The sequence below is a fragment of the Mirounga leonina genome, unplaced genomic scaffold, assembly GCF_011800145.1.
Source record: "Mirounga leonina isolate KUSES-001 unplaced genomic scaffold, KU_Mleo_1.0 Mir_129, whole genome shotgun sequence".
NCBI lineage: Eukaryota > Metazoa > Chordata > Mammalia > Carnivora > Phocidae > Mirounga > Mirounga leonina.
In genome coordinates this window covers 31185948-31205504 of record NW_023270323.1, presented here as the reverse complement: position 1 = coordinate 31205504, position 19557 = coordinate 31185948, and the positions used below count along the sequence as shown (strand labels likewise).

Genomic DNA, 19557 nt, shown 5'->3' with positions numbered 1-19557 from the left:
ATTTCCCTCATGATCAGTGATGTTAAGCATCTTTTCATGTGTTTGTTGGCCATCTGATGTCTTTTTTGGAGAAATGTCTATTTGTGTCTTCTGACCATTTTTTAATTGGATTTTTTTGGGTTTTTTTGGGTATTGAGTGTTATAAGTTCTTTATATATTTTGGATACTAACCCTTTATTGGATATGTCATTGGCAAATATCTTCTTCCATTTAGTAGGTTGCCTTTCAGTTTTGATGACTGTTTCCCTTGCTGTGCAGAAGCTTTTTATTTTGATGTAGTCCCAATAGTTCATTTTTGCTTTTATTTCCCTTGCCTCAGGAGATAAACCTAGAAAAATGTTGCTACAGTTGATGTCAAAGAGGTTATTGCCTGTGTTCCCTTCTAGGATTTTTATGGTTTCAGGTCTTTAATCTACTTTAAGTGTATTTTTGCATGTGGTGTAAAAAGGTGGTCCAGTTCCATTCTTTTGCATGTTGCTGTCCAGTTTTTCTAACACCATTTGTTGACGAGTCTCTTTTTCTCATTGTATATTCTTTCCTCCTTTTGTCAAAAATTAATTGACCATATAATTGTGGATTTATTTTAGGATTTTCTATTTTTTTCTATTGATCTATGTGTCTATTTTTGTGCCAGTACCAAGCTGTTCTGATCGCTTCAGTTTTGTAATGTAACTTGGATTCTGGAATTGTGATACTTTATTTTGTTTTTCTTTATCAAGATTGTTTTGGCTATTTGGGGTCTTTTGTGTTTACATAAAATTTTTAGGATTGTTTATTCTAGTCCTATGAAAAATGCTGTTGGTATTTTGATAGGGAATGCATTAAATGAATAGATTGCTTTGGGTAGTATAGACATTTTAACAATATTTGTTCTTCCAACACATGAGCACGGAATGTCTTTCAATTATTTTGTGTCAACTTCAATTTCTTTTATCAATGTTTTATAGTTTTCAGAGCACAGGTCATTCACCTCTTTAAGTTTGTTCCTATGTATTTCATTGTTTTGGGTGCATTTTTAAATGGGGTTGTTTTCTTAATTTCCCTTTCTGCTGCTTCATTATTAGTGTATAGAAATGCAACAGATTCCTGTACATTGATTTTTATATCCTGTGACTTTACTGAATTCATTTATCAGTTCTAGTATTTTTTTGGTGGAGCCTTTAGTGTTTTCTATATATAGTAGCATGTCATATTGACTGCTGTATTATTTAGAAGAGTGCTGTTTAATCTTTAAATATTTGGGGATTTTTCAGTTATCTTTCTGAAATTGATGTAATTCCTTTGTGATCTGAGAGTAGATGTATGATTTTTATTTTTAAAAATTATCTAAGATATGTTTTAGGTTATTACTGATTTTTGTTTGCTGAGTCTGTCCATTTCTGGGAGAAGGTTGTTGAAATCACCAACAGTGACAGTGGATTCATCTATTTCTCCTTGCAGTTCTATCAGTTTTTACCTTACATAGGTAAGGTACATACATATCATACCTTACAAAGTTTAGACATTTTTTTAGACACATACACTTCAAATATTCTTATGTCTTCTTGGATTATTCACTTCTTTATTATTACATAATTTCCTTCTTTATTGCTGATAACTTATCTTGCTTTGAAGTCTGCTCTGTCTGAAGAGCTACTCCTACTCTTTTTTTTAATTAATTAATTTATTTATTTTAATTCTTATGTTAATGCCCATACATTACATCATTAGTTTTAGATGAAGTGTTCCATGATTCATTGTTTGTGCACAACACCCAGTGCTCCATGCAGAATGTGCCCTCCTCAATACCCACCACCAGGCTAACCCATTCTCCCACCCCCCTCCCCTCTAGAACCCTCAGTTTGTTTTTCAGAGTCCATTCTCTCTCATGGTTCGTCTACCCCTCCGATTCCCCCCCTTCATTCTTCCCCTCCCGCTACCTTCTTTTTTTTTTTCTTAACATGTATTGCATTATTTGTTTCAGAGGTACAGATCTGAGATTCAACAGTCTTGCACAATTCACAGCGCTTACCAGAGCACATACCCTCCCCAGTGTCTATCACCCAGTCACCCCATCCCTCCCACCCCACCCCCCACTCCAACAACACTCAGTTTGTTTCCTGCAATTAAGAATTCCTCATATCAGTGAGATCATGGCCAGATGGCTTCCCAGGGGAATTCTACCAAACATTTCAAGAAGAATTAATACCTATTCTTCTGAAACTGTTCCAAAAAATAGAAACGGAAGGAAAACTTCCAAACTCATTTTATGAGGCCAGCATTACCTTGATCCCAAAACCAGACAAAGACCCCATCAAAAAGGAGAATTACAGACCAATATCCCTGATGAACATGGATGCAAAAATTCTCACCAAAATGCTAGCCAATAGGATCCAACAGTACATTAAAAGGATTATTCACCATGACCAAGTGGGATTTATTCTTGGGCTGCAAGGTTGGTTCAACATCCACAAATCAATCAATGTGATACAATACATTAACAAAAGAAAGAACAAGAATCATATGATCCTCTCAATAGATGCAGAAAAAGCTTTTGACAAAGTACAGCATCCTTTCTTGATCAAAACTCTTCAGAGTATAGGGATAGAGGGTACATACCTCAATATCATAAAAGCCATCTATGAAAAACCTACAGCGAATATTATTCTCAATGGGGAAAAACTGAGAGCTTTCCCCCTAAGGTCAGGAACACGGCAGGGATGTCCACTATCACCACTGCTATTCAACATAGTATTGGAAGTCCTAGCCACAGCAATCAGACAACAAAAAGAAATCAAAGGCATCCAAATCGGCAAAGAAGAAGTCAAACTCTCACTCTTTGCAGATGATATGATACTTTATGTGGAAAACCCAAAAGACTCCACCCCAAAACTGCTAGAACTCATACAGGAATTCAGTCAAGTGGCAGGATATAAAATCAATGCACAGAAGTCAGTGGCATTCCTATACACCAACAACAAGACAGAAGAAAGAGAAATTAAGGAGGCGATCCCATTTACAATTGCACCCAAAACCATAAGATACCTAGGCATAAATCTAACCAAAGAGACAAAGGATCTGTACTCAGAAAACTATAAAATACTCATGAAAGAAATTGAGGAAGACACAAAGAAATGGAAAAATGTTCCATGCTCATGGATTGGAAGAACAAATATTGTGAAGATGTCAATGCTACCTAGAGCAATCTACACAGTCAATGCAATCCCCATCAAAATACCATCCACTTTTTTCAAAGAAATGGAACAAATAATCCTAAAATTTGTATGGAACCAGAAAAGACCCTGCATAGCCAGAGGAATATTGAAAAAGAAAAGCAAAGCCGGCGGCATCACAATTCCGGACTTCAAGCTCTATTACAAAGCTGTCATCATCAAGACAGCATGGTACTGGCAAAAAAACAGACACATAGATCAATGGAACAGAATAGAGAGCCCAGAAATGGACCCTCAACTCTATGGCCAACTAATCTTCGACAAAGCAGGAAAGAATGTCCAATGGAACAAAGACAGTCTCTTCAACAAATGGTGTTGGGAAAATTGGATAGCCACGTGCAGAAGAATGAAACTGGATCATTTCCTTACACCACACACAAAAATAGACTCCAAATGGTTGAAAGACCTCAATGTGAGACAGGAGTCCATCAAAGTCCTAAAGGAGAACACAGGCAGCAACCTCTTTGACCTCAGCCACAGCAACTTCTTCCTAGAAACATCGCCAAAGGCAAGGGAAGCAAGGGCAAAAATGAACTACTGGGACTTCATCAAGATAAAAAGCTTTTGCAAAGCAAAGGAAACAGTCAACAAAACCAAAAGACAACCGACAGAATGGGAGAAGATATTTGCAAATGACATATCAGATAAAGGCTAGTATCCAACATCTATAAAGAACTCATCAAACTCAACACCCAAAGAACAAAGAATCCAATCAAGAAATGGGCAGAAGACATGAACAGACATTTTTCCAAAGAAGACATCCAAATGGCCAACAGACACATGAAAAAGTCCTCAATATCGCTCGACATCAGGGAAATCTAAATCAAAACCTCAATGAGATACCACCTCACACCAGTCAGAATGGCTAAAATTAACAAGTCAGGAAACGACAGATGTTGGTGGGGATGCGGAGAAAGGGGAACCCTCCTACACTGTTGGTGGGAATGCAAGCTGGTGCAGCCACTCTGGAAAACTGTATGGAGGTTCCTCAAAAAGTTGAAAATAGAGCTACCATAAGATCCAGGAATTGCACTACTGGGTATTTACCCCAAAGATACAAAAGTAGGGATCCGAAGGGGTACGTGCACCCCAATGTTTATAGCAGCAATGTCCACAATAGCCAAACTGTGGAAAGAGCCAAGATGTCCATCGACAGATGACTGGATATAGAAGATGTGGTATATATATACAATGGAATATTATGCAGCCATCAAAAGGAATGAGATCTTGCCATTTGCAACAACGTGGATGGAACTGGAGGGTATTATGTTGAGTGAAATAAGTCAAACAGAGAAAGACATGTATCATACTCCTACTCTCTTTTGACTAGTGTTAACATAGTATATTTTTTGTCCATCCATTTACTTTTGATCCAGATGGTCCATATATTTAAAGTGAGTTTTTTGGAGACAACATATACTTTAGTCTTTTTTTTTTTCATCCACTCTGATAAACTCTGCTGTTTAATTGGTGTGTTTAGATTGTTGACATCCAAAGTGATTATTGATACATCTACCATATCCATTGCTCTTTTCTATTTGTTTTTGTTTCTTTTTATGTGTTCCATGTTTTTGTCATGGTATTAAATGAGCATCTTATGTAATTCCATTTTCTTTCCTTTCTTAGCATACCAGTTATACTTCCTTTTTTATTTTTTTTAATTGACCTAGAATTTGCACTATATCTGTACAACTAATTCAAGTCCACTTTCAAATAACACTGTACCAATTCACAGGTAGTGTAATTTATAACAAAATAATCTTAATTCCTCCCTCTTATCTCTCATATCATTGCTGTCATTCATCTTACATATATATATGTGTATATAACCAAATATACATACATAAGATATATGCATAAGCATACCTAGTCAAGTACGTTATTAATATTACTTTGAGCAAACTCCTATCTCTTAGCTCAATAAAAAATAAGAAAAATAAAACTTTTTATTTTACCTTTGCTTATTCCTTCTTTGATACTTTCTTACTGTATGTAGATCCAAGTTTCTGACCTATATTATTCCCTTCTATCTTACTGAAAATGAATTCCTTCAATTTTTGTCTGAGAATCTCTCTCTTTTTTTTTTTTTTTCTCTTTTACTTTTGAAGGATAACTTCTCAGGTAAAATTTCTAGATTTGTGGGGGTTCATTTTTGTTTTATTTTGTTTTGCTCTCAACACTTTAGATATTTCATTCCAATCTCTTCTTGTTTGCATGATATCTGAAACATCAGATGAATTCTTATCTTTATTCCTCCATAAATAATATTGATTTTTTTTCAGCCCCTTACCTTCTTTCAGGATTTTTTTCTTTATCTTTGATTTTCTGTAGTTTGAAGATGATGTGCTTAGCTATAGTTTCTTTTGTTTTGGTTTGGTTTGGTTTTTTTGTGAGGGAGCATTTTTCCTACTTAGTGATCTCTGGGCTTCCTGAATCTGTGGTTTGGTGTCTGATATTAATTTGGGAGAAATGTTCAGTAATTATTATTTCAAATATTTCTTTTGTTCTTTTGCCCTTTCTTCTTCTAGTATTTCCATTATGTGTATGTTATACCTTTTGTAGTTGTCCCACAGTTTTTGAATTTTCTTTTCTGTGTTCTTCAGTCTATTTGTTTTCTGTTTTTCACAGTTATTATTGACATATCCTCTAGCTCAGAGATTCTTTCCTCAATTGTGTCCAGACTACTAATAAGCCCATCAAAGGCCTATTTCAGGGGCGCCTGGGTGGCTCAGTCATTAAGCATCTGCCTCTGGCTTGGGTCGTGATCCCAGGGTTCTGAGATCGAGCCCTGCATCGGGCTCCCTGCTTGGCAGGAAGTCTCCTACTCCCCCTGCTTGTGTTCCCTCTTTCCCTGTCTCTCTCTCTCTGTCAAATAAATAGATAAAATCTTTTAAAAAAAGGCCTATTTCATTTCTGTTATAGTGTTTTTGTTTTTGTTTTAAAATTTCTAGCACTTCTCTTGGTTCTTTCTAGGATTTCCATCTCTCTGCTTACATTGCTCATCTGTTCTTGTATGCTATCTACTTTATCCATCAGAGCCCTTAGCATATTAATCATAGTTGTTTCAACTTCTTGGTCTGTTAATTCCAACATCCCTACCATGACTGATTATGACCCTTGTTCTGTGCCCTTAAGTTGTGGTGCTTTTTGTTTGTTTGTTTTTGCTTTTTGTTATGCATTGTGATTTTTTCTTGATATCTGGACATGATGTCCTGGGTGAAAGTAACAGTTATAAGTAGGTCTTTATTAATGTGACAGTGAGCAGTGGGGGAGAAGAATCATTCTATAGTCCTATGATTAGGTCTTCGTCCTTAGTGAGCCTATTCCTCTGGATTGTGAACTTCACAAGAGTTCCTCAGATTTTCTCACCACTTAGGTGGGACAGGATGGCTAAAAGGGGCTGAAGTTGTATATTCCCATTCCTCCATGTGGAAGGTTAGGGCCAGCTGGAGTTGAGTAACAGTTCCCCACTCCCGGGTCAGTTAGGCTCTGATAATATCTATCCTGATGTTAGGATTTAGTTAACTAGTTTCACCTGAGGGCAGGCCTTGTTAAGAACAGAGTGTTCTGGTATATTTTAAAATGGCTCTTCTTTCCCTTTTCTTGTTGGAAGCAAGAATGAATTTTTCTCTAATATTTACAATAAGAACCTCATCAAACTCCTGGGGGTAAAAATTATGAAAATGTGCCACCCCCCTTCCTACCATGACTGGGTCCTCCTGGAGTTTTTAACTCTCAGAATTATCCATACCAAGCCTTCAGAAATTAGTCAATTATAATTCAAGTTTTCCTACCTAGGTACTGGTCCCAAAGGCAGTTTCTACTCACGAGTCTCTGCTCTGATGAGTCATGACTCCCTGTATTCATCTGTGTGTCTTTGCAATTCCGGGAGTAGCAGTTTGCCCTGTGTCCTCCATTTTCTTACAGATTCAGGAAAACTTTTTGATATTTTATTCTGTTTATCTGTTATTTGTTGTTAGGACAGGCTAGGGACTTCTAAGCTCCTTCCATGAAGAATTGGAAACCAGTCTTTTTTCTTCTCCTCCTCCTCTTCCCATAAATGTAATGGCTCAAACCACCCAACTGTATTCTTCTACAGTTCTATAACTCACACATGTGATACTGGTCTCACTGGGCTAAATTCAAAGTGTTGCGGGACTGCCTTCCTTTCTGGGGTATCTAGAAGAGAATCTGTTTTCTGGCTTATTTAGCTTGATGGCAGAATTCAGTTTCTTGTGATTATAGGACTGAGAGTTGTTCTTAGCTTCTAGATACTACCTGCAATCCTCGGTTCCATCTTTAAAAGGTAGCAATATTGAGTTGAATCCCTCAGACTGAATTTCACCTACCTCTTCTTTTATGGTCACATTTCTCTCTTTTGCCTTTTTTTTTTTTTCCTATTTGTATGGGTCAGTGATTAGATTCGGCCCACCCAGATAATTGAGGATAACCTCCTTATTATATTAGGCCAACCCAGATAATCCAGGATAATTTTCCTGTTTTAAGGTTCTTAACCTTAATCATAACTGCAAAATGCCTTTTACCATATAAAATAACATATTCGCAGTCCCTGGGAGTTAAAGCATGGAAATCTTTAGGGGAACATTGTTCTGTCTACTGCATTGCCTAAATTACTATAACATTATAGTTAAGTCTGGAAATCTGGTAGAGTTAGTTCTTCCATTTTTTTATTCTTAGAAAGATCTTTCTTATTCTTAAATCTTGGAATAAGCTTGTTTAGTTCCACAAAAAAATTATGCTCATCTTTTGATTGGGATTATATTGAATCTATAGATCAATTTTAGAATTGGTATTTTACACTTTGAGACATAATCATAAGCATAGATTTTTCTTCACAATTATTTGTCTTTTCCAGTTTTTTGTTTGCTTTAGAGTTTCTTTAATCACTCTAAACAAAGTTTCTACTTGTCCTTAAGGATTATGTTTTGCTTGATTTATTCCTAAGGATTTCATATATTTTTTATTTTATTGTACAAGATATTTTTCAATAAATGGATTTTAACTCTGATTTCATCCTGCAGATCTGTATACTCTCATTAAAAATTACTGTTATTCCAGTTGAAAAACTCTCTGTTCTTAGTCCATTCATATACAGCTTTCCCTAACCTATTTGGGGATTTTACTGTCTTTAGCACTAACTAGGTTAATGGCTCAATGTCATTGCCTTGCATGAGTATTTACCCAAATTATGTCTCTAGTTTCCTGAAATCAGGGATGCTGTATCTTCAAGATGATTTCAGTGACAGGTTTATGTACTAAGAATATCACTCAATGGCTATAATTTAATGAGTAAATTATAAGTAAGAGTGTCAATGATGAAAAATGTGACATCATCATCACTGGCACTACCCTGATGTAGGTAATGATGAAGTAATGTCATTCATTTTAAATTTTATTTATTTATTTAGGCTGGGTACAGTATGATGGTACAAAACAACGGAGGGGTCCCTGAGTCCCTCCCTTCTTCAAGGGGTCCGGGATGGAAACTGGGTAGAGGTTGGGAGATTGTCAGTGTGTTGGGGGATGAGTTGGGGCAAGGACTCCCCAGCAGCTAAAGGTCTCTCTCTTCCTCTTCCTCTCACTGGGGCTGGTGGTCCAGGGAGCTCTTACTCCTTGGAGGCCATGTGGACCAAAAGGTCCACCACCCAGTTGCTATAGCCAAATTCATTGTCATACTGGGAAATGAGCTTGACAAAGTGGTCATCAAGAGCAATGCCAGCCCCAGCATAGAAGGTGGAAGAGTGGGTGTCACTGTTAAAGTCACAGGAGACAACCTGGTCCTCAAAGTAGCCCAGCATGCCCTGGAGCAGGTCCTCTGATGCCTGCTTCACCACTTTCTTGATGTCATCATATTTGGCAGCTTTCTTCAGGCAGCAGGTTAGATCCATGACTGACACATTGGGGATAGGGACAGAAAGTCCATGCCAGTAAGCTTCCCATTCAGCTCAGGGATGATCTTGCCTATAGCCGTGGTGGTGGCAATAGGAGCAGGATTGATGTTCTGTGTGGCCCCTCAGCCATCACACCACAACTTCCCAGAAGCGGTGTCCATGGTCTTTTAGGTGGTAGTGATGACATGGACTGCGGTCATGAGTCCCTCCACAGTGCCAAAGTTGTCATAGATGACATTGGCTGGAGGGGCCAAGCAGTTGGTGGTACAGGAAGCATCGCTGACAATCTTGAGGGAGTTGTCATACTTCTCATGGTTCACACTCATTACAAACATGGGGGCATCAGCAGAAGGGGCAGATATGATGACGCTCTTGGCCCTACCATTCTAGTGAGCCCTAGCCATCTCCATGCTGGTGAAGACCCTAGTGGATTCAACATCATATTCAGCACCAGTATCACCCCATTTGATTTGTCTGGATCTTGCTCCTGGAAGATGCAGAGGGTTTTCCATTGATGACAGATTTCCCCTTTTCAGCCTTGACTGTGTGGTTGAATTTGCCATTGGTGGAATCATACTGGAATGTGTAGACCATGTAGTTCAGGTCAATGAAGGGATCATTGATGGTGACAATGTCCATTTTGCCAGAGTTAAAAGCAGCTCTGGTGACTAGGAGCCCAGTACGGCCAAATCTGTTTACTCCAATCTTCACCAGCATGTCTCAGGGATGTGGCTGGCACTGCACCAGAAGATGCAGCTGTCTGTCAAACAGGGAGGAACAGAAAGCCTCATTTTAAATTTTAATTAATACTCCAGTCTCTAATCATTACATTTCTGTCTAAAATAATTAATATCTTTCTAAGTAATGACTGTTCAAATGCTTTCAAAATTTTCATTGCAAATACAGTAAAATCTATTTTCTTAAGTTTGTCATTTAAGATTAAGAAAATATATGGCTTTAAACAATTCTCTCAGTTTTCTTTTACCAACTTTTTCTTACCTATAGATCGTCTCATGACACTAAAGTTCCATTCAAAACAATCTCCCATGAAATCCTCTAATAATCTGAGCAACTACATGCCTATATGCCTTTTCTGTGTTGTTTATTCGAGCTAGAAACCCTTTATGTCATTCAGCAAAATCACAAAGATTCTTCAATGTCTCTTCACGTGCAACCTCTACCGTCAAAATTAAGCAATTCTGTTTTGTACTCCCTATAAACCTAGTTTTTGCTTTGGTTTTTAAAACTGTAAGCTTTTTGAGGACCAGGATTGTTTCTTACTCAACTTTTCATTCTCTGGGAACAGCAGGTGTGCCTTGTGTGTAGTAGGCATTCATTGCTGATTTTTTTTTAACAAATCAAGCTTTTGTGTGTAAAATATATTAATAAACTTGGTTATATTTAACTGAACCCAAGATATTAAAATGTCTAAATGGTTATTTTAGATTTCAATGATCGTGGTTATCATATATAAACTAGACATAGATCAACTTTTTGTTATTCTCAATAAAACAATCTGTGCTTTGTATTCTCATGTCTTTGAACTTGAATTCTGTTAGATTTCAGAGAATAAAGAGATTCAGATCTGTCAGTTCTGGGACCTCTATGAAACATTTTTTTCTCTAAGAAATATGTCTGTGGTTTAGCTGAAGCTAATCTTTTTTACAGGCCTAAAAAGTACACTGAACCAGTGTGAAAGGGTCGGGATAAGAAGTGTAACCATCCTAAATGCAATATATAATGAAGAGTCATAAATAGAGATGTCCCCACAATTTTAAGTGTTCCTCTTCCTTGCATTATGTAAATGCAAAGCACATTCCAGGATGGTATCCTTTTAAAATGAGGAGAATGCATATCTGAGATATATCACTATGCTAAAAAGAAATAAAATAAATTCCATTGAATCCAAGGCGACTACAGGTCTTACATCCTACAGATGAGTTGGAAAGGTAGATAAACATGAATTTCTGCATTTGACTAACTAAAGCCTTTTATAACATTATATCTTGCTCTCAAACACCCAGTTCTTGTCTTGAAAATACTTCCAATATTCTATTTAACAAAAATGTATTCTGAACAACTATATGGATAAGAGAGATTGACATGTTAAATAGTATCTCCAAATATAATGATGTAGAGAGAAATAAAAGGTAATTCAGTGAGTTAGGTAAAATGCATAAGTGGCTATTGGATAGGTAACAATTCCAAAGTAGATTAGTATGCTTTATCCCCCAACCTCCCACCCCGCCCCCTGCCCCGGGAGACTTTATCATTCTGCTGTTTGCTTGTTTATAAATGTTGAAATAGGGGCATTTTTTTCCCTTTTTATTCTATTTTGGGCAATATTCATGGAAAACTGTATCTACTTTTTTAGAATCAGGGATTACCTACTTTATTATGTTCATTCATATTATTCATATTCATTACTTATGGTCTACATTCTAGGAAAAAATGTAGATAAAAATTAATAAATATATGGGTGCCCAGTGGCTCAATCGGTTAAGTGGCAGCCTCTTGATTTTGGTTGGGGTCATGATCTCAGGGTCTTGGGATCAAGCCTCGTGTCCGACTCCATCTTAAAAAAAAAAAAAGAAAGAAATATAATGAACAGATATATTGTATGTTAAAAGGAGATTACTGCTATGGAAAAAAGAAAAACAATAGACCAAGTTAAGAAGCATGATGTACACTAATGGTGGGAAGGTATAATACTAGGTTGGAAAGTATAATACCCAACCTCAGTGTCCAATAATTATGAAAATGAGTTTTGTAATTCAGGATAAGCATTGATAAGGTAAGTTTTGAGCAAAATCTTGAAGAATGTGATTGATTTGTTCATGTGGGTTCATGGGGAAAAGCCTGATAGAGAAAGGAAATATTATGGGATCATACAACTTGCTCGTTACAAACTATTTGAAGGGAAGTGTGTTGTCTACAATGAACAAGAGTCTAACATGAAGCTCCTGCATTTTCTGACTGTTTTGAGAGTGTATTAAGTACCAGGAGACTTGCTTGATATTATACCTTCCAATTTAATAACTACCTTTCAAAGAAGGTATTATTATTATTCCTGTTTAACAGGTGAGAAAATTAGTCTTAGAGAAATGCAGGATAGTTTAATCACTCAGTACTAGTAAGTATTGGGACTAGGATTCCAATAAATTCAATTGTGTGTGTGAGTTTATTTAAAAATTTGCAATTTTTATTATGCAAACTTTTTATATAAAATCCCATGAATATAGCTTATTTTTCTGACCACTGGTGATAAGTTTTTGCATGAAAAATTCAAATTCTGTTTTCAGTAGTTTTAAAATTCGTTAATGGGAAGCTAGCCAATGGAATTTTATTCAAATCATCTTGTACAATTAGAGTTCAGAGTCCTTGTTACTTATCTCCTCATCTATATGAATTAAGATATACAATAGCTTTGGGCGCCTGGGTGGCTCAGTTGGTTAAGCGACTGCCTTCGGCTCAGGTCACGATCCTGGAGTCCCTGGATCGGGTCCCGCATCGGGCTCCCTGCTTGGCGGGGAGTCTGCTTCTCCCTCTGACCCTCCTCCCTCTCGTGCTCTCTGTCTCTCATTCTCTCTCAGATAAATAAAAAAATAAATAAAAATAAAAAAAAAATCTTAAAAAAAAGATATACAATAGCTTTGAAACAAAATCATATTTGCATCTCTATGCATTATAACTTGGTAAGATAGCAAATATTAATATGTTTGATCATGTTAGTCATTTTGGCAATCGGCGTGAAACCAATTAGCATGTCACTTTTTCTCATTGCCTGTATTTATAGAAAATCTGAGGTGTTTCCAATTTGTATTAATCAGTCATCCTTATAACACATTGGGCTATAGGTCCCTTCAGGATAGGCCCATGCAGGCCATTCCCCTTCACTTGATTTATTTCTTATACACTATATAGTGTATTTTACATGGTTATGCTTTGATTCTACTTCAAGTACTTTGTATTTTAACTTTACCAGAGATAGCTTATCCCCACTACAATAGGTAGCTAATGGTATCCTTTAAGTAAAATTTATTTTGAACAGTTAAAGTCCCAGAATACAATCATATTTCTATCTTTGAGAGAATTACATTTTACCATCTAAAAAACTAACTATAAGGTATTCAGTATATTATTTATCTAGGCAGCAAAAAATTTCAATTGTGTGATATTCTTTTTATGTATAGTCAAACACAGATTTATCTAATATAAATTGGATCTTTTGGGATTCTGGAGTATGGAGAATGAAAACGAAATTTAATCCATCTTAATTGGTGTCATGAAGGATCCAATAACTCATGCCTTTTCAATTTTTTGCTGGGTATCTTAGTGATGATAATAGACGGCTACTTCACCATACTCTAAATGTTAAATGTTGCAAATTTAAATAATTGTTTATGGTAAAGGAAGTCTCATCCACTGTTTCTCATTTGTCACCATTAGCCCCAGCCAATTCTAATTCTACCAAAGGAAGTAGGTAAATATTGATTTATATTTTCTAATTATCTTTCTCCTTAACAAATACATTCCCATAAAAAGGATCCTAAATAGCTGACCTCTTTCCATTGTGTTCTATTCAGTGTTTTAAATGATAGCTTTAGATTAAAATATGGTTAACTTGAAACTTACAAGTAGTTCTAGAACTTGAGGAATCTGGCTGAAATTCTTTCCTTTCTTTCTGCCTTAAAAAAAAACACACAAAAACTCTAGAAACTGATTTTCAGATTTGTAATTATTTTTATTAGAGCCATTCTCTCTGTAATCGTTCTCTTCCTAGTACAGGCTTTCACTAGGGGTTTGTGATTCACTGTCCCTATGCCCTTCAAACTCAGAGTGGTCAGATGCCATGAAACACTTTCCTTTACATCTTCCCATGAGACTTGTATTTTATCATCCATTCATGTTTTGTTGAATGGTACCTTCATCGACCATTTTCTCTATAAATATTCTGGAAACACTCATTATTTCTAATATTTAATTGTTATATATTATATAAATCCCTCCTTTTGTGTTTTCATATCTATTTAATCTCTCTCCCCTCTCTTCTATATTTTTAAAATAGCTTCTGAACTCTTTCATATCCCTCCAATTTTTCTATACTACTGCTGATATGAAATTTCAAAATACAAGTCTTATTTTGTTACTCTCCTGCTTACATTTCATTTGTATTATATTACCTGTAAGGAAAAAAAAAAAATCAATTCCTTGCTTTGGCTTTTAACGCTTTCCATGATCCAAGATCTGGCTATGCATTAATCCTCATCTCCTGCCATTAGGAAACATATCCTCTATAGTGATATTTCCTTAATTATGTTGTATTATAATTATTTCTTGAAATATGGTTTCCCTTATTAGACCTTAAAGTTACTGAGAACTTGAATTTTATTCCACTCATCTTTGGATCCAGGTTTCATTCAGTGCCTGACATGTTCTTATTTTGACATGTTGAATTTCCTCATTCTTTTAATATTATATGTTTTGATTTAAGAAGTATTTTTAAAGGTCACTGGAGTTTAACAGATTATTTGATAAGGGAAGACGAACAGTGATATGAGAATCAGAGGGACTGGATTATTATTTCAGCACTATTGGCTACTAGCCACATGACTGTATAAATACCAGGTTTGTTATCTATAGATAAAGAAGAATAATCCTACACTGCCTACTTGCAAGTTGTTGTGAGAATCACAAATAATGACATTTATAAAGATACTTTATGCATGATAAAATTCAATAAAAATAATATGCACTACTGCTATTAAAACTAGGTGAAAATACTGAAATCTATTTTACCTTCTCAGCAAAAACAGTAATATGAATGACAATAAGGTTTTTCTTTTTTTTCTTTTTTTTTTTTTAAGAATTTATTTATTTGACAGAGAGAGACACAGCGAGAGAGGGAACACAAGCAGGAGGAGTGGGAGAGGGAGAAGCAGGCTTCCTGCTGAGCAGGGAGCCCGATGCGGGGCTTGATCCCAGGACTCTGGGATCATGACCCGAGCCGAAGGCAGACGCCTAACGACTGAGCCACCCAGGTGCCCCGACAATAAGGTTTTTCAAACAAGAGTGTTCCTCATATATATTCCGTCTGTGAAAAGAAACTTTGTGCCTCACGACACTTTTGAAAACCTTTTACTATATTCTCATGGCTGTGTGTATGTTTGTCCGTGTGTGTGCACGTGTGTGGTTATTATTTACTATGATAGGCACGGGTATGAGATTCTTCTGTATACTACTCAGGGATTTGATAAAACTATGCTCATTTGATTTATGATTTACATATGTAGAACAAAAATTTAATCATTTTTATGATTCCTTTATTATTTCTTCTATAGAAACATATTAAATAGTATTAAATAGTAAATTAACTAGTAAATAGTATTAAATAATAAATTAAAGTTACATGAAGTGGAAGTTTCAGGATCACAGTGCCGATTCATATATAAAATTTCAGTGACAATGAAATCAGGGGAAAAGGACTAAAATGATTTTCTGTGAATTATGTAAGTTTCTGAATATCAAAGATTCAAAAGTTCTTGCCTCTCAGATACTTTTTTTTTTTTAAATGGGAGACAGATGGGGAGGACAGTTAAGACATTGATGGATGTCTTAATCCAGAAAGCAGGTTTCTGAGTCCTGAATATATCTTGCCAATTATCAACAGTAGCTTTGCTTCACCCTCAGTTCATTGTTGTAAGTGTGGAAAGAGAACCAACAAGTGATGTTGGTGTTGCTTGGCGACACTGACATGACCCAAGAAGTGCTGTCTGTGGGAAAGTGACATTGGTACCACCTGTAACAGGGATGATTAATTGCTGTGAAGTATGAGTGAAAGCATTTATCAGAATGCTAAACCTTTGAGATCAATTTTGGGAGCAGAAGAAGATACTGAGTTATGATAATCACTTCCTAGCTTGTCCCATATTGCTTCCACTTTATGGTTCACTCCCAAAAATTCATTTTGCATGTGCTAATATAAAGCAAGAATAGTTCTTCTTATTGAATATTTTGCAAATATCACACCTACTCAATCTTTCTTTTCTTACTAATTTCCAAAACAATGTCCTTAATATTCACATAAACGCTACAGATTTATAATACTTGGTTACAATTTGATTTAGTGACATTGTTTTCATTTTAGTCACAATGTACTGGTTGTTTTAGAGTGATATGGAGCTGGTCAGTTCTATGTCCCTTTCTCATTTTCTTATTTTTTCCCTTTTTGAGCCTCAGCTTATAAATTGAGCAGAAAACAAAAATACACAAAACAGGCGCCGGCACTGTGCTGGGAAATGACCTTAGCGGTGGCGAGGCGAGGTGGGGGCTCCGGGAGCCGGAGCGCCGGAAGTGGGACACGTGCACCCTGCCCAGCAAGTGGGGAGGCGCCGATCCTGCAGGTGCTGTCATTAGTGTCCCAACTCAGTCAAGAGCTGCCAGGGCTGGATAGTCATGTGGGAGCCTGGCAGAGAGGACTATAAAATCCAGTCTTTTTTTTTTTTTTTTAAGATTTTATTTATTTATTTGAGACAGAGAGAATGAGAGACAGAGAGCATGAGAGGGAGGAGGGTCAGAGGGAGAAGCAGACTCCCTGCCGAGCAGGGAGCCCGATGCGGGACTCGATCCCGGGACTCCAGGATCATGACCTGAGCCGAAGGCAGTCGCTTAACCAACTGAGCCACCCAGGCGCCCAAAATCCAGTCTTTTGATGCAGAGACTCAGCAGCTGCTGAAGACAGCATTCAAAGATCCAGGTGCCGTAGACTTGGAGAAAGTGGCTAATGTGATTGTGGACCGTTCTCTGCAGGACTGTGTGCTCAGTAAAGAAGTGGAACATGGTTCAGGCCGAGAGCAAGCAAGCCGGTCAGAGTGGCTTCTGGCGGGGACTGAACTGGCTGCCGCAGGAGTACCAGGCCTGGGAGCCGCTGTGAGCTGGGTCCCTGCAGGAATGGGTCGGCGAGGTCACTTTTATCTGCAACCTCTTTGATAGACTGCGGGTGAACAACAACCCCTGAGGGCCCGGGTGGCCCCCATCTATCTCTTGCCTCTTTTAGCGGGCCAAGCCTGACAATCTGAGCACGGAGGAGGAGGTGGATCGCCTGGTGCTGCAGCTGCACCGCGTGGGGGAGCAGCTGGAGAAGAACAGAAAAGGCAGAGATGAGCACTGGGTCGTGATCCGGGATGGCTTCCTGCTCCCAAGTGGCCTCAGCTCCCTGGCCCAGGTACTGCTACTGGAAAATCACCAAATTTCGGACAGCCAGCTGGAAGATGACCCTGGCTGCTCACGAGGATCACTACAGTGAAGTCTCCCCAGGAGGCCTCCAGATCAGGCTGCCTCGCCAGCAGCACTGGTCTTTCACCTAACCTACCTCCGAGGTTTGCAGGGGAGTCGGCCTCTCCCAAAGACTGTCCTTTCCAGACTTCCAGCAGCTCCTGAGATGCTTCCCGTTTACACTGTGGTCCTTCCCTGAGCGCCTTCCTTCCCGCATTCAGGGATTGGAGAAGACACCAAACAGACTCGCCGCCACGGTCCCATCAGCCTGTCCCCCATAACCTCTCACCTGGGCCAGGCAGAGATAGGCAGCTTCTAACAACCACTGCACTGTGCACTCACTGGTGCAACAGCCATCTTGATGCCTCAGTTTCCCATCTATAAAATGGGTACCATAGCTACTGGTGGGATACTTCGGCATGTCAAGGGGTGGAACACAAACCACACCAGAAATTGCTTTTTATATATTTTGTGCAAGGACCACAGAAACAAATCTATTTCCAGTGGGTTTTGATAAATGAGTACCACGACACATGCTACACCAGTTCAGGGTGAGAATTTTCTTTTCTTTTTCTTTTTTTTTAAGATTTTATTTATTTGACAGAGAGAGAGATAGTGAGAGCAGAAACACAAGCAGATGGAGTGGGAGAGGGAGAAGCAGGCTTCCCGCGGAGCAGGGAGCCCGATGTGGGGCTCAATCCCAGGACTCTGAGATCATGACCTGAGCCGAAGGCAGACACTTAGTGACTGAGCCACCCAGGCGCCCCCAGGGTGAGAATTTTCTGATAAACCTTTTCTAATATTAAAAATATATATAAAAAACTTGGGGCGACTGGGTGGCTCAGTTGTTAAGCGTCTGCCTTTGGCTCAGGTCATGATCCCAGGGTCCTGGGATCGAGTCCCACATCGGGCTCCCTGCTCGGCAAAAAGCCTGCTTCTCCCTCTCCCATTCCCCCTGCTTGTGTTCCTGCTCTCGCTATCTCTCTCTCTGTCAAATAAATAAATAAAATCTTAAATATATATATATTTATATATATAAATTATATATATATATTTATATATATAATTTATATATATAAATTATATATATATTTATATATATATATATTTATATATATAAATTATATATATATATAAAACAAAGAATTCCTTAGTGAAAGATTTTCGAAGTCATACCCATGTCTGGAAGTATTTTAGTTGACTCATTTGCAAGTTGCTTTTGGGAAAGAAACCTATATTGATATTTTTATTCTCTTCAGTTCTTATTCTGGCTCACCTTTCAGCAATAGCAATGATATTAACCTGTTAATGAGCACTTATTACCTGAGTCTGCACTATAGGCAATTTCATATTTAATCTCACAACTATGATATAGAGGATAACACTGAGACCCAGAATGACTAATTTTCCCCTAATTCACACAGTTCATCTGACTAATGGAACAGGAAATTTCATTAAGATCTGTCTGACTCCAAAACCAGTGTTCTTGGACTCTAAAACCAGAGCCTCTCCAGTTTTATCCTCTAAAATTCATTTCTATATCAGTACTCTCTTTTGTACTTTGTAAGATTTTCAAATGGGTATACACTAGAAATCAAACAGTCATTTTACCATCAACTATATATAAACTCTCATACATTTGCATGGGAAAACATCTTCAAAAAATTTAGCGTAGTTTGTAAAGGAGAAGTATTGGAATCAACCTAAAGATCCATTGATAGGAAAGTGAATAAATAAGTTGTGTTGTAATCAAGACAAACCTTGCAGAATGTGAGTGAACAATCAAATTGCCAAAGGATACGTAGGTATGGTACAATTTATATAAAGTTTAAAATGTCTGAACTTCAATGCTAAATATTGTTCACGGAAACATAGAGTTTAGGTATTAAAACATTTGTATGAATGATGAACACCAAAATACATATGTGTCATTTTGTAGGTGCCTTTTAAATCCCTGATGTTTTTTCCTTCTTGATAACACTTTTTTATGTAAAGATTTCTGAAAGGGGTTGTGACATAAGAGAACCTCTGGGAAAACATAGAAACTTGTTCCCACTATGGAGACATAAATGACAGGACTGGAGTTGAAATCCCTGGGTAGAGAAGCATGACCGTGAATAACTTCTATCTTTGTTGAATGCAGTAATTTCCAGAGAAAG

The 19557-nt window shown here is 37.4% G+C and overlaps 2 pseudogenes; one reads left to right on the top strand and one right to left on the bottom strand.

Annotated features, from left to right (window-relative positions):
* Window positions 1-8618: 8618 nt before the first annotated feature.
* Window positions 8619-9827, bottom strand: LOC118010229 (annotated as a pseudogene).
* A 6752-nt stretch (window positions 9828-16579) lies between these two features.
* On the top strand, window positions 16580-17797 carry LOC118010228 (annotated as a pseudogene).
* The last annotated feature ends 1760 nt before the right edge of the window (window positions 17798-19557 follow it).